The sequence below is a fragment of the Taudactylus pleione genome, unplaced genomic scaffold, assembly GCF_031769625.1.
Source record: "Taudactylus pleione unplaced genomic scaffold, aTauple2 ptg000370l, whole genome shotgun sequence".
Lineage (NCBI taxonomy): Eukaryota > Metazoa > Chordata > Amphibia > Anura > Myobatrachidae > Taudactylus > Taudactylus pleione.
Window position 1 is genome coordinate 6,924,367 of NW_028284771.1, and position 14,858 is coordinate 6,939,224.

Sequence of the window (14,858 nt, forward strand, 5' to 3'; positions counted from 1 at the left end):
AGGCGTGGGGATCTGCGCCTCAGATCGGACCACCTTCTTTCAAGTTGGCCGATATTTCTGCGGTAGCCGATCGCACGCAGGCGGCGCCGCACCTCCGCGTAGGCCAGCCGCTTGCGGAGGTTAGTGATGGGGCGCGTGTAATTGGTGATTCTCTGGTCCATCACTTCAGTGAGGACCAGGAGTTCACGGCGACAAAAAGCGGCGGCTCTCATGATGGCAATGATTTTTTTTACACAAAACAGTTTTCTACTTCAGGGTCCATAGGGTATCCACAGGATACCTTGGGTATAGGTGTGACGTCAGTCGCTGGGCACCATAGAGTTAAGCTTTTCAGCCTCCCAGGATGCACTAGGGTCCCCCTCCTATACCCCGCCCCCGAGCCAAGGCTCCTCAGTTTAGTTTGGTGCCCGGCCGGCGTCGGGTGCACCTGTCGGAGTGGGGGCTAGAAGAGCCCCTGAAGCTTTCTTCAGTGCAGCTGTGGCTGCACATCTGGATGTACAGCATGGACAGTCAGTCCTGATGTCCATGCTGTCTTCCCTACACCCCCGCCGGTACCAGAACGCCGGTACCGATCCGGGGAAGCATCGTGGTCTGGGTCCCCCCGCATACCTCTCCTCCGCTGTGGTCAGGTCTGTGTATGCAGCGCTGTGTCCTACCAGGCCCTGTGTCTGTGTAGTTGAGTGATCAGCGCTGTTAGTGCAGGAATTGTTATTTCTCTGCATTGTATGTGACTGTGCTAGCGCTGCTGCCTGTAACTTTTCTCTAAACTGTCAGCTTTATTACTTTCCCTGTTCTTTCTGCTAAGCACTTGCGGTGCAGTGCTGCAGGGTGGTCACTCGCCTATTTAAGTTATAATTGGTGAGAGAGGTCACATACGTGGTGCCATCATGTCCGAAAGTGATTTTCCCCTCCGGCTACAGTGTACTACGTGTAAAGTACCGTTAGCGGAGGGGGAGGGTAGCGCGGAGGGCCTTTGCCGGCAGTGTTTGTCCATGGCGCGGCCTCTTACGGTTACAGCACCGGTACAGGAGCCGCCCTGGGCTTGTTTCGCTCAGGCGCTTACAGCCTTAGTGGGCCAGTTAGCTCCGCAGCCCGCGTTTACACCGATGGGTTTATCCCAGGAGTCAGTGGTGTCGTCACCCATGCAGGGTTTCCCACGACAATTGGTGGTACCCCACAGTCTCCCTATTTCCCCGCTCCCGGTTTCTCAGGAGCCAGCGTGGATTAACTCCCTGACGAGTTCTGTACAGCACTTGTCGGATGTGTTGCAAGGGGAGTCTGTGATGCGGCCGCATAAACGGCCGGTGGCGTCTCTGTCGGCTCCTTATGAGGATGACGAGGGGACGTCTGATGATGGGGAGATTCTGGATTCTTACGATCAAGAACCTCTCCATACTAAGGACGCTGATGCTAAGTCCAAAGTATATATTCCTGGACTTATTCGGGCGGTCCGCACAGCCTTGGTGATTGAGGACGAAGTTCCCCCAGCGGCTAAATCTAAGTATGCCTTTTTCAAGGATGTGAAGGGCGATGCCACAGTCTTTCCTCTTTCGTACTCTGGTGTCTAGGATTTCTTCAGCAGCGGTAGCTGCTCGTCGCACCTTGTGGCTGCGATCCTGGAAGGCGGACGCAGATTCCAAAAAGGGTCTGGAGGCGTTGCCGTTTACCGGAGAAGTTCTCTTCGGTCCGGTTCTGGATAAGATTGTGGCCACGCTGGCGGCAGCCAAATCGGCTTGTCTCCCGTCGGCCGCTACTCCTTCTGGTTCTGGACCATCGTCCTTTCGGTCATCTAGGGCCCAGGGCAGGCCCAAACCACAGTCGTTTCCTCGACAGGCTGGTCCAAAGAAATCGGCCAAGCCCCGGAAGCAGGCATGGAGTACCAGACGTCCGGCCCCCAAGCCAGATGACAAGCCTGTGGCCTGACGGTCCGGGCCTCCCTTTGGGGGATCCCAGGGTGGGAGGCCGCCTGCTGCAGTTCGCCCAGTGTTGGTCGACCACTACGACAGACACTTGGGTTCTGGAGGTGGTTTCCCACGGATACGCCCTCTCCTTCCGGCACAGACCCCCAGCTCGATTCTTCACCACGGGTCTACCATCAGACCGGAACAAGGCTACGGAGCTGCGGAAGGTATTGCACACTATGCTCCAGGCTGGAGTTATAGTGCCTGTTCCATTCTCTCAGAGGGGCCAGGGTTTCTATTCAAATCTATTTTTGGTACAGAAACCCAATGGGTCATATTGTCCGATTCTCAACCTCAAAGCACTCAACAAGGCTTTGCGGGTCCCGAAGTTTCGGATGGAGACCCTACGGTCCATCATTCTGGCGCTGGAACCTGGGGACTACATGGTGTCATTGGACATACAGGACGCTTACCTGCATGTCCCTATTCTTTTGCGCCATCAACAGTTCCTCAGGTTTGCAATCCGCAGCGACCACTTCCAGTTTCGGGCGTTACCTTTTGGCCTGGCGACAGCACCACGTGTTTTCACCAAGGTGATGGTGGTCATGGCGGCTTCTCTGCGGCTGCAGGGAGTCCGCATGTTGCCGTACTTGGACGACCTGTTATTGGTGGCAGGATCTCCAGTGCTCCTGTTACGCCACTTGGACCTGACCATTGCACTGCTGCAACGGCACGGCTGGCTAATCAACTGGCAGAAGTCCACTCTAATCCCGTCTCGGAGGATTCTGCATCTTGGAGCCTTATTGGACTCGGGACAGCAAAGGATCTTCGTGACGGAGGACAAGATCTCTGCTTTACAGTCAAGGGTGCGCAGTTGTCTGCACAGCCGCCGGGTGTCCCTACACTCGGCAATGAGGTTACTGGGCTCCATGGTGTCAGTGTTCGACATGGTGGAATACGCCCAGTTTCACTCCAGACCTCTGCAGCGCCTGATCCTGTCCAAGTGGAACGGGCTGCCTCAGTCTCTGAAGTCCCAGACGATTGTGTTCACCCCGGAGGTTCGCCTGTCCCTTGCGTGGTGGTTACAGACGACCCACCTCAACAAGGGACGTCCGTTCTGGGTTCCAAATTGGGTCCTGTTGACAACGGACGCCAGTCTTCGGGGCTGGGGAGCAGTTTCGGGTCCACACTTGTTCCAGGGCAGGTGGACGCCGACAGAAGCGGAGCTTCCAATAAATATCTTGTAACTCCGTGCGGTCTTCAATGCTCTCCAGCAGGCACAGCGGTTTCTCCAGAGTCACCCGGTGCAGGTCCAGTCGGACAACGCTACCACCGTTGGCCTACATAAACAGGCAAGGAGGAACTCGCAGTCGGGCGGCTCTCGTAGAGGTCTCTCGGATCCTGGTTTGGGCGGAGCGCAATCTTCCGGCCATATCAGCGGTCTTCATCCCGGGAGTGCTAAATTGGGAGGCGGACTTTCTAAGTCACCAGGACGTTCATCCGGGGGAATGGTCCCTGCACCCGGACGTTTTTCAACTGCTGGTGGACAGGTGGGGTCTTCCAGAGATCGACCTCATGGCGTCCCGGCACAACAACAAGTTGCCGGTGTACGGGTCTCGCACAAGAGATGAAGGGGCGCCTCTGGTGGATGCTCTGTCCGTCCGGTGGACGTTCCGGTTCGCATACCTGTTCCCTCCGGTCTCCCTTCTTCCACGGGTAATCCGGAAATTCAAACAGGAAGGAGGGACGCTCCTGTTGATAGCTCCCGCGTGGCCCAGACGGCACTGGTTCTCAGACCTTCAGGGTCTGTCCGTGGACAGTCCTCTGCGGTTGCCGCTACGACCGGACCTTCTGTCTCAGGGTCCTTGCCTTCACCCGGACCTGACTCAGCTGTCTTTGACGGCGTGGCTGTTGAGACGGCCATGCTGAGGTCCCGGGGGTTTTCTAGCTCTGTGGTGCGTACCATGTTATGAGCTCGGAAACCGTCTTCCGTGAGGATATACCATCGCGTGTGGCATACGTTCTTCCAGTGGTGTCGACCGAGAGGTTATGCACCGCGGGAGTTTCGTCTGTCTCGGATTCTCGCCTTCCTGCAAGCGGGACTAGATCATGGGCTTCGCCTTGCTTCTTTGAAGGTACAGGTTTCGGCCCTATCTGTCTGGTTTCACCGTAGGATTGCTATAATCCCGGATGTGCGCACCTTTATGCAAGGTGTTCTCCGCATTCAGCCGCCCTGTTCCACCTGTGGCGCCTTGGGATTTGGCTGTGGTCCTGAGGGCTCTCCAAGGACCGCCGTTTGAACCACTGGGCTCAGTGGATCTTAAATGGCTAACAGCTAAGACTGTTTTCCTTCTGGCCATTGCTTCGGCCAGACGTGTTTCTGAGTTAGGGGCTCTTTCTTGTAGACCCCCTTTCTTGGTTTTTCATGGGAACAGGGCAGTGCTCCGCACTCGGCCCGAGTTTCTTCCCAAAGTTGTTTCCCAGTTTCATGTTAACGAGGAAATCGTTGTTCCGGCCTTTAACTCACTGGGTCTTTCCGTGGGTGAGGCCTCTTTGGATGTTGTGCGGGCCTTAAGGACTTAAGTTGACTGCACTTCTTCGTTTAGGAAGTCGGACGCTTTGTTTGTCCTCTATGGCTTCCGTAAAAAGGGTTGGCCTGCTTCAAAGCAAACTTTGGTAGCCTGGATCCGTATGGCTATTTCTGAAGCTTATCTTCATGAAGGCCTACCGGTCCCTCCTTCTCTGAAGGCTCATTCCACTAGGTCTGTGGGTCCTTCGTGGGCAGCTCGACGTGGTGCCTCGGCAGTTCAGATCTGCAAGGCTGCTACGTGGTCCTCTGTCCATACCTTCGTGAGGTATTACAGGTTTGACACCTTCGCCTCTCAGGATGCTTCCTTCGGGCGGCGGATTCTCCTTTCTGCACAGGAGCGTCCCCACCCTTAAAGGATACTGCTTTGGGACATCCCCAAGGTATCCTGTGGATACCCTATGGACCCTGAAGTAGAAAATATGAGATATGGTAAGAACTTACCCTTGTTATCTCTATTTCTACGAAGTCCATAGGGTTCCACAGGACTCCCGCCCTGTCGCACCTGTGCTGCAGATGGGCTTTGCTCTGGTCACCGGTTTTCCATCTCCGTCTGGTGAGAATGTGATTCTTGTATGTGTCCAGATCTTTTTTTCTCTCTCTTCCTTCTCCTCCTCCGGCCTATGGCTTGATAACTAACTGAGGTGCCTTGGCTCGGGGGCGGGGTATAGAAGGGGGACCCTAGTGCATCCTGGGAGGCTGAAAAGCTTAACTCTATGGTGCCCAGCGACTGACGTCACACCTATACCCAAGGTATCCTGTGGAACCCTATGGACTTCGTAGAAATAGAGATAACAAGGGTAAGTTCTTACCATATCTCATATTTTAATAAAGGTCCTAGAAAAAATTTGATTAGCTAATGTACTTTGCAAATTAACAGAAACCATTCTATTGGTTATTGTATGAGTCATGTGACCTACACCCTCACAAATATAATGCGAGTCATGATAGGCTTGTTGCAGTGACATGCGTAAGCTAATTTAAATATTAAAAAAAAAGTTGATAAATTGGCCTATAAAAAAACAAAACGCAAAACAATAGTAGCATTCAAACCAACTTTTAATTTTGAAGAACCATACCCTTGGTACAACCGTACGTATTCTGCGGAAGCAATGACACACACTAACAATAATAAAGTTTATTGACATTGAAAAAAAAAAAGGATTGCAAACAAATTACGGTAATTAATATAGTGATTACCATTAATCGATTCAAGTATTTTTGCTGAATGAAATAGCAGGCAATCGAAAACTGACAGGGCCACTTCCGGAATTGACTTGTGCGAGCATTGCCTGCAACCAAAGAGGATACGGACAGTCGCTAGCTAGAGGAGGGGTTGGGAGACTATGGGGCGGAAAATTAGCTGCGAACGAACATACGAGCGAGTGCTGGAATTTTATTATTTCCGCTCGTACGGCGGACGAGCGAACGGCCACTTGCGTCCGGCTCTGAATCAGGCCCACACATCTTTCTCGGGCTCATCAATCTTTATCTAGGATTGATTTTTTTCTTAATTTCAAATTCCTTAATGTCCCAGGTACGTACATCAGAGATTCATGAGATTTTAATTTCAGACCACGCCCCAGTGTCATTGGACTTATGGCATGTTTCATCGACCCCTGCCGATCGCATATGGCGCTTTCCAGAATATTTAGTTAAATCCGGAACAATTTAAACAATTTTTAACTACTTCTTGGACTAACTACCAAGATGATAATATAGTTCATTGGCAGGATATTGTCTTGTTTTGGAGCGCTTCTGAACCAGTTATGCGAGGTCAAGTTTTACAATATGTATCTAAAGAGAATCGAAAAAACAATATTTGGATTTACATGCTGCAGTGGCGTTAACATTTAGACAGTATCAGGCCAATCAGTCTGCCCATAACTTGGAAGAATATCTTAAAAATAAAAAATTGTTGGAGTCTTTTTTTTTATCTGCCCAAGCTAGAACCCGCTTAGAGTACTCTAAACAAATGTATTATTATAAATGGGGTAACAAACCTGGCAAACTACTAGCACTTATGTCATCAAAGAGATTCTATCTCATTTACACTCATATTTTTCAAATCTTTATCAACCAATCGGGGAGGAGGGAGATTTACAAGAACAACTTCTTTCAGAAGCTCGATTACCTGTATTAACTCAGGACCAACGGGATATGTTATCAAAGGATATTTCGGAGACAGAATTAGGCAGTGTTATAACTGGTTTACTCCCACATAAATCGCCTGGACCGGATGGTTTTTCAGGTTCTTATTATAAGCTCATGAAAGACAGCTTAGTACCCACTTTGGCAGAATTATTTAAAAAAATATTGCATGACAAGCCGGCCTTTTCTTCATTCACGGAGGCCTATACGATACTCCTCCCAAAACCGGGCAAAGACCCACTACTAGCTGAATCATATCGTCCGATTTCGCTTTTAAATTTTACTTTTAAACTGCTGGCCAAGATAATGGCCAATAGGCTGCAAAATATGATGCCTGACTTGCTAACCCCACATCAAACAGGATTCATCCAAGGCAGACATTCGGTTAGGGCTATCCGTATGGCATTGGCGGCGGTTCTGGCAAATAAGGGTCGGTAGAGGTCAGGGTTTCATGTTACTTAGTCTTGACACTCACAAAGCCTTTGATTCGGTAGCTTGGCTGCATTTATTTGCAGTACTAGAAAGAAGAGGCTTAGATTCTTTGTTTATTGGATTAATACGAGCCTTTTATTCTCGTCCTACTACAACCTTGCTAGTAAACAGGGTTTGAGGGGATCCGATTATAATGCACAGAGGAACACGTCAGGGATGTCCCCTCTCCCCGTTATTGTTCAATTTATGTATTGACCCTTTGTTTAGAATCCTCCAACATTGGTCGGAGTTCCGAGGAATTAAAGTGGGGGCAACAGAGATTAAACTGCCTGCTTTTGCGGACGACCTATTACTTTACATAAATTATCCTGTTTACTCTCTGGGGAAAATATTATCTAAACTCTCGGACTTTGGAAAAATATCGGGATATGTGGTGAATTTATCCAAGTCGGTGGGCCTCTATCTCCATCCCAACATACAAGTTCCTCGTTGGGGTTCTCAATTACCATTGCGTTGGGCCAAAACTAGTATCTATTACTTGGGAATTCAACTTCCCAAATGCCCAGCTGAGCTGTATAGACTTCATTTCTCAAAAGAAATTATACAAATTACTAAAGAATTGGAGGGTTGGAAACACCTTTGTTTGTACTACATAGGTAGGGCCAATCTTATTAAGATGGTAACGTTCCCGAGGCTGTTATATTTGTTTCAGGCGCTTCCCCTTCTTCTAACGCAAAAAGACTTACGCTTATTAAATTCTCTGTTTAGATATTTTATTTGGAAATCTAAACGCCCAAGAATTGGGCTGATTAAATTACAGCAAACAAAAGCAAACGGGGGTATTAATTTTCCTCATGTCCTAAATTATAATCACGCCGCAATATTAAGATATCTCCGTGATTGGATCCGTGATCAAGACCTTTATGCAAACTCCTCGATTGAGGGTCAATTTTTAGAAGACTAATTTGGTGAGCTTTCTGCATATGCATGATGCAGAGATTCCAACTCCTATACGAGAGAACCCTCTCTTATGGTCCACACGAAAAGTGTGGCACATCATTCGTCGCCGTGGCCTTTACAAATCTATATTTTTGCCTTTTATAGGGAATCCGGAATTCCAGGGGGGTAGGGCAGCATTTCCTTTCACTAAACTTAATAAGAAGGGCTGACTACTAGGTTTTTTGCTTAACATACCATTAAAATGCTCACTTAATTATGAGGCGTCAGAAAGGTTTCCCTCATTTCGTACCCATCTTCTTGCTTTTATGCAGGCTAAACACTATGTGGCTTCAGTCATTAAATGTTTCTCGGTTTCGGATTGGGAAAACACATTTAATACTATGCTACACTCGGAACCGGCCACAAAAAAGGCGTTATCAATACACTATTCCTTCTTAAGACAACCCATACAACATGAGGTGGTGCGTACTGGGATGAGTAGGTGGGTGCAGGTGATTCCCTCATTATCATGCGAAATTCTTAACAAAGCTCTTCTCTTATCACGTAATCTACTCCCAGCTATTCAATATCAGCAAATGTTCCTGAATATTTTTCACAAGGCATACTTCTCCCCACACAGACCGTATTTGGCGGGCATGACCTCTTCGGCCTGTTGTCCTCGCTGTCAGTCAGCCACAGCCAACTTGTATCATTATTTTTGGTCTTGTCCTCTTTTGAGAACCTTTTGGCTTCAAGTAAGGAAATACGCCCTTGAGCACCTAGTAAATTATGTGCCATTCACCGATGTGTGGGCCCTGTTTGGGATACTTCCAGAAGGTCAGCGAGTGGCGAAGTGTTGTAAGAGACTTCTGCTCATTGTTAGTGTGGTGGCTCGTAAAACGATTCTCCAGACATGGATTGAAACTTCTCCACCTACACTGCATCTTTTTAAAGAAAAGCTCTTCCATGTATTTAACATGGACTGGATTGAGACGGTAGTAGAGAAGGAGGCTCGTGTGGGAAAATTTTTCTTAACTTGGGAGAGTTATATAGAAATTCTGACCTCAGCACAGAGACATAGAATTTATGAATCATTCAAATTTACCCAATGGTATTGTCAACGAATAATATCTGGGGATCCTCCAATTAGGTTAGATTTTTAGGCAAACTTCAGGGAGGGTGCGTCAATCCAACTGTGGGCTATACAGAGTTGAACATAAATATGTCCACTTCTGGGCAATTTCTTTGCACCTACTGTAGTAAAACAATACAGATACCCGATAATAAACCAGGCAGCCGCATCCCGAGATGCAGATAACACTTTATATAGTCAATAATGCACATTTTTACATGCACGTTTCTTTGACGTTTACTTTATATGATAATAGTCACGCTTGAGGGTTGGGATTGGCTTGGGCAGGCATGGGAGACTGAAGCGAAGACTGAAGAGGCTTGTATGAAACTAGGAGGCTTCCTCAGGTGTTGAGAGAAGAGAGGGAACAGAGGTACTGCTGGTGATGGTTATCCAGAAGGCGGGAACAGATATAGAACAAATTTTATTGAACTGGAAGTAGATATTGAATTGGAACTGAAGTTCTACATATCGGATTGAAACCGATGTTGTAGATGTCGGGTTGGGACTGATGTTGTAGATATTGTATTAGAACTGGTGTTGTAGATATCGGATTGGGACTGATGTTGTAGATATCAAATTGGGACCGATGTTGTAGATATCGGATTGGGACTGATGTTGTATATAGGAGCTAGTCTTCTTGTAAGACTAGACTGGAATACTGTACTTGATGAAGATGGAGACTTGCATAAACCAAACTGGGATACTTGATCATACCTCCCAACTGTCCCGATTTCAGCGGGACAGTCCCGTTTTACACGCACTGTACCGCTGTCCCACCCGCAGATGGGGGGAAGTTGGGAAGCACATTCTCACACTGCTGCTCTACATATCCAAGCATTAGTGAATGGTATGCATAATCCATATACACTTTGCCAGCCCTGGAAGAGTCTAGGGGGCTGTCCAGCAGCTCCCAGAGCGCTGGGCAAGCCCACAGCATGACAAAAATGGGGCGCGATTCGCAGGTATGGCATTTCCCACAAGTCCATGCCCCTTACCAATTGGCCACACCCCCTAATGTTGGTCCTCTTAAACAAGTTCAAATGTTGGGAGGTATGACTTGATGAAGATGAAGTCTGGCATATACCAGACTGGAACTGGTTTAGGATGGACTGGAACCGCACAGATACAAAGTACCTTGGAGCTCAGCACAGAACTGTAACTTTGGGCCAGTCAGGAAATGGAATTTATAGGGCTGAGTACCCAGGGATTGGATGCTGCGATCACCTGGTCTGGGAGCATCGCTCTAAGTGGTGGAGGAGTGTCAGATAACTGTGCCCATACTCTGGTTTTGGAGGGAACTCTAGCATGCAGCCTGTGTACCATGATGCTGAGCAAGCACACCTAGAGCAGAGCGCTGCAGGGAGCCGTCTCCATGCCCAGACATAGAATACTCAGACGACAGACCCCACAACTAGCCGGGAGCGATGTGCAGCGTGAGTGGACTTCTTCGTCATCCGGGCGTGGTGTGTAATCACAGCGCGAGCGTACCTCAGCGCCAGCTGGGACAGACACAACAATGGTAGAAAAGTAGTTTTAAAAGTCTGGAGCGTGACAATAATGATGAATTGTTCTACAGTAAAATGCTCCTTTTCATTAATTGTTACACTCTAAAGCCTAGAGAATAGGAATAGATTGTAAGAATTGTATCTAAGGGCCTGATTCAGATGTGGACTCTAATACATTAGCAGCTGCTGTGCGAAAATAAGCTAATGCTACAGCCGCCTGAAAATGTTTTGAGACGCCCATCGACGACCTCACAGATCCAAGCAACTGCATACAAACATACTGCAATGGTTCCAGATCCTTCGATAATCAACCAACTACGTAACCCTATGGTCACGCAGAATGGCAGAGGTAACAGACGCTGGCGCCATATTTTCTGCATAAGGGATCGCAGATGTCGGCAAATACACTCCCCGAAAATGGTCAAGACACGCCTGCGTTTTTGCCACTCTCTGTGACCTCCCAGAAAACTGCCCCTGTCTATCAATCTTCACTACAATCGTAGTCACATTTGATTACAATTCAATCGTTGTGCGTGCACATTGTGGCTAATAAACACATGCGCAGTCCACCGATAGTCGCTCAACTGCGTGAATATTGAAATAGCATACACATTTGAATCAGGCCCTAAGATGCACAGGAGCAATTTAATATCGCCACAGCCCCCTGCATCTCATAATAACTTACGCCATGTCACCACAGTCCCCTGCATCTTATAACAACTTACGCCATGTGACCACAGTCCCCTGCATCTCATAAAAACTTACGCCATGTGACCACAGTCCCCTGCATCTCATAACAACTTGCGCCATGTGACCACAGTCCCCTGCATCTCATAACAACTTACGCCATGTGACCACAGTCCCCTGCATCTCATAACAACTTATGCCACGTCACCACAGTCCCCTGCATCTCATAACAACTTACAGCATGTGACCACAGTCCCCTGCATCTCATAATAACTTATGCCATGTGACCATAGTCCCCTGCATCTCATAACAACTTATGCCATGTCACCACAGTCCCCTCCATCTCATAACAACTTATGCCATGTCACCACAGTCCCCTGCATCTCATAACAACTTACGCCATGTGACCACAGTCCCCTGCATCTCATAACAACTTACGCAGTGTGACCACAGTCCCCTGCATCTCATAACAACTTATGCCATGTGACCACAGTCCCCTGCATCTCATAACAACTTACGCCATGTGACCACAGTCCTCTGCATCTCATAACAACTTACGCAATGTGACCACAGTCCCCTGCATCTCATAACAACTTACGCCATGTGACCACAGTCCCCTGCATCTCATAACAACTTACGCCATGCGACCACAGTCCTCTGCATCTCATAACAACTTACACCATGTGACAACAGTCCTCTGCATCTCATAACAACTTACACCATGTGACCACAGTCCTCTGCATCTCATAAGAACTTACACCATGTGACCACAGTCCCCTGCATCTCATAACAACTTACGCAATGTGACCACAGTCCCCTGCATCTCATAACAACTTACGCCATGTGACCACAGTCCTCTGTATCTCATAACAACTTACGCCATGTCACCACAGTCCCCTGCATATCATAACAACTCACGCCATGTCACCACAGCCCCCAGGATCTGACAACAACCTCCTGTTTCTTACTCCTGCCCCCTGCATCTCACAACAGCATCCTGCATCTCACTACTGCCCCCTACATTTCACCACAACCCCTTGCATCTCACCAAAGGTCCCTGCTTCTCACTCCTGCTTCTTACCACAGCCCCCTGCATCATACCACAGGCCTCTGCCTCTCATCACAACCCCTTGCTTCTCACTCCTGCAGGGAGTATCTCACCAGTGTCACCACAACCCCCACTGCTGCTGCCCTGCAGCTGGATGGGGCCCGGACACTGGGATGTGCTGGGAAGAGCAGGAGAATCATTAATGAGAGATTTGTATTGCAGCTACTGTAAGCATTATCAGCAGCATGTCCCTGGGGCTGGGGAGCCTGTACATATTTCTGCAGCCTCCATGTGCTCCCCTCCCCAGCTGCCAAACATGGCAAAGAGCAATGTTCTTTTTGCACAATGTACCCTGTATTTCCTGGGATTCCTGTTGAGCTTCCCCTATCCAAGAAAAGCGCTGATTTCCATGGGAGGTGCCTCCTATTCACCGAGGGCATGTGGCTGAGTGGGAACATCACGCTTGAGAGGGAGCACTTCATGGTGGAGTGGTGGCCGGAGTCCACCTGTAGGTCCAGCATAGGGATGGACATCAGCACCTGACGGTTAACAGCCATCAATATTTTTGTTCCAATGGTAATGATTTTACCATTTGATGGTGGCGATCCGATGTTTGTCACCATCGAATGGAAATCATTTGATGGTGTTCCGATTAATGTTTGTTTATATTAAATTCCTGATAGCTGTGCCTCCCCTGGCTCCTTCCTGGCTACTCTGTCTGCATCATGGCATCTTCATGGGTTCATTGGAGGCTGTCTCTCATTCTCTATGTGCCTCAGATGTGACCTTGCTCAGTCCCTGACTCCCTTCCCTCTTTAGGATGCTGCTAAACAACAGGGCACATTGCTATCTCTGATTGGCTCTCATTGTCTCAGAGAGCCAATCAGAGTGTATCCCTCAGCCCTGCAGCAGCAGTCACTCAATCACACACACACAGCACAACAGTTTTTTCTGTGACTTGTATCTTTCCAAGCCTCAGTTTCCGATGCTCATTTGCTTTTTCAGTAATCTGGCCAGCTCCTATACAGCAGCTTGGTGCAAGATTTGTTTTGTGACTTGCTTCACTAAATTGTCACTGCTCGGCTCCCTTTTGTCCCTTTTGTCATACACCTAAACCTTCCTCAACCAATTCTTTATAGAATAGTAAAAACCCCTATCAAAATCCGTCCAGTGGTTCAAGAGATTAGCCCGAATGAACAGACAGACCACTAAACCAGGGACTTTACTTTATATATAGTCTGCACTCAATGCCAATTTAAAAGACAACCAGGCAGTGCTCCTTTAATGATAAAAAAATAGATATTTTATTCAGACTCGCAAAACTTCATGATTAGTCGACTCATAGCCACATAGTATGCAAACTAGTCAGCTCCTCAACCCAGAATAAGTTTTGTGAGTCTGAATAAATTAGACAGGCTCTCAGATCCACACAAATTTTCCTGCTGGCTAACTGTGACGTGGGTCATTTCCATTAATTGGATGATTATCCTGTCTCCTTACACCCATCCTGATTGTTACACCTATTTGTGTCTAATTACAAATGCACCCACTTTTAAGGTGGCACAGTTCATTTTTCCGGACGCCTGATTGAATTGGTTTCTAGCAGAAAAGCAAGTGTGACATGCTGTGTTATACACATTTTTGGATCATTTTTTTTACTATTCTTGAGATACCCCCTGATGAAGTCTCGTAAGGAGACCAAACGTGTAGGGAAAGCAGCTGTGGGATGCACGGACTTGAAATCTGTACCCCTGAAAAAAGGCTGGTATTTTTTTCTACCTTGAGAGTGGAAAACCTTACAGAAAATTGTGTAAACTGTATTCTGAGAGATTGTATTTTAATAACATATATGTCTGTAAATTCAATTGTTTTTATTTGATATTAATATGGAGTCCTTCTTTTTGGCTGTTGGCATGGAATGGTAGTGTTTAGGTATTTACCTAACACTTTTTACATCTTTGGCATCAGTATATTATTGTAATTAGAGAATCATTTCACCATTATCTATAACCTTGGTCCTTCAAGGTATTCCTTTGTTGAAATGTAATAGGTAATAACATCCTTATTTTGTACGCCCCCCCCCCCCCCCCCCTCTATATATAAACTGCTAAATTAGAAGCAACTTCTTTTTTTCTGAGAACATAAGCACAAGTGTCAGCTGAACACTGCTGGTGCAGTTACTGACAAAACTCGGGCTAAATATACATGTGTATGCGTCTGGCTGCTGTGCAGTACTCCTATCAATTATAAGATACAGGATGATTTCTGTCAAGGCAAATGGCATTAGTTTATGTTGCTCATGTGCCACAGTATTGACATGCAGTGCAGAAAATAAGAATAACATGTTTTTGTCAAAATAAAATGTTACTGAATATGTAACAAGATATAATAAGGCTTGGTGAATTCATTCTGAATATACTGGATGTAAAAAAGAATATATACAGTAACAAAGAAAACCTTATTTCAGCAGTCA

The 14,858-nt window shown here is 47.4% G+C and overlaps 1 protein-coding gene across 3 annotated transcripts in view; it reads left to right on the plus strand.

Moving 5' to 3' along the window:
* The window catches only part of MCTP1 (multiple C2 and transmembrane domain containing 1), a 1,010,275-nt gene that overhangs the window by 479,540 nt on the left and 515,877 nt on the right, over window positions 1–14,858 (plus strand). The gene's annotated exons all lie outside the window — the stretch shown is intronic.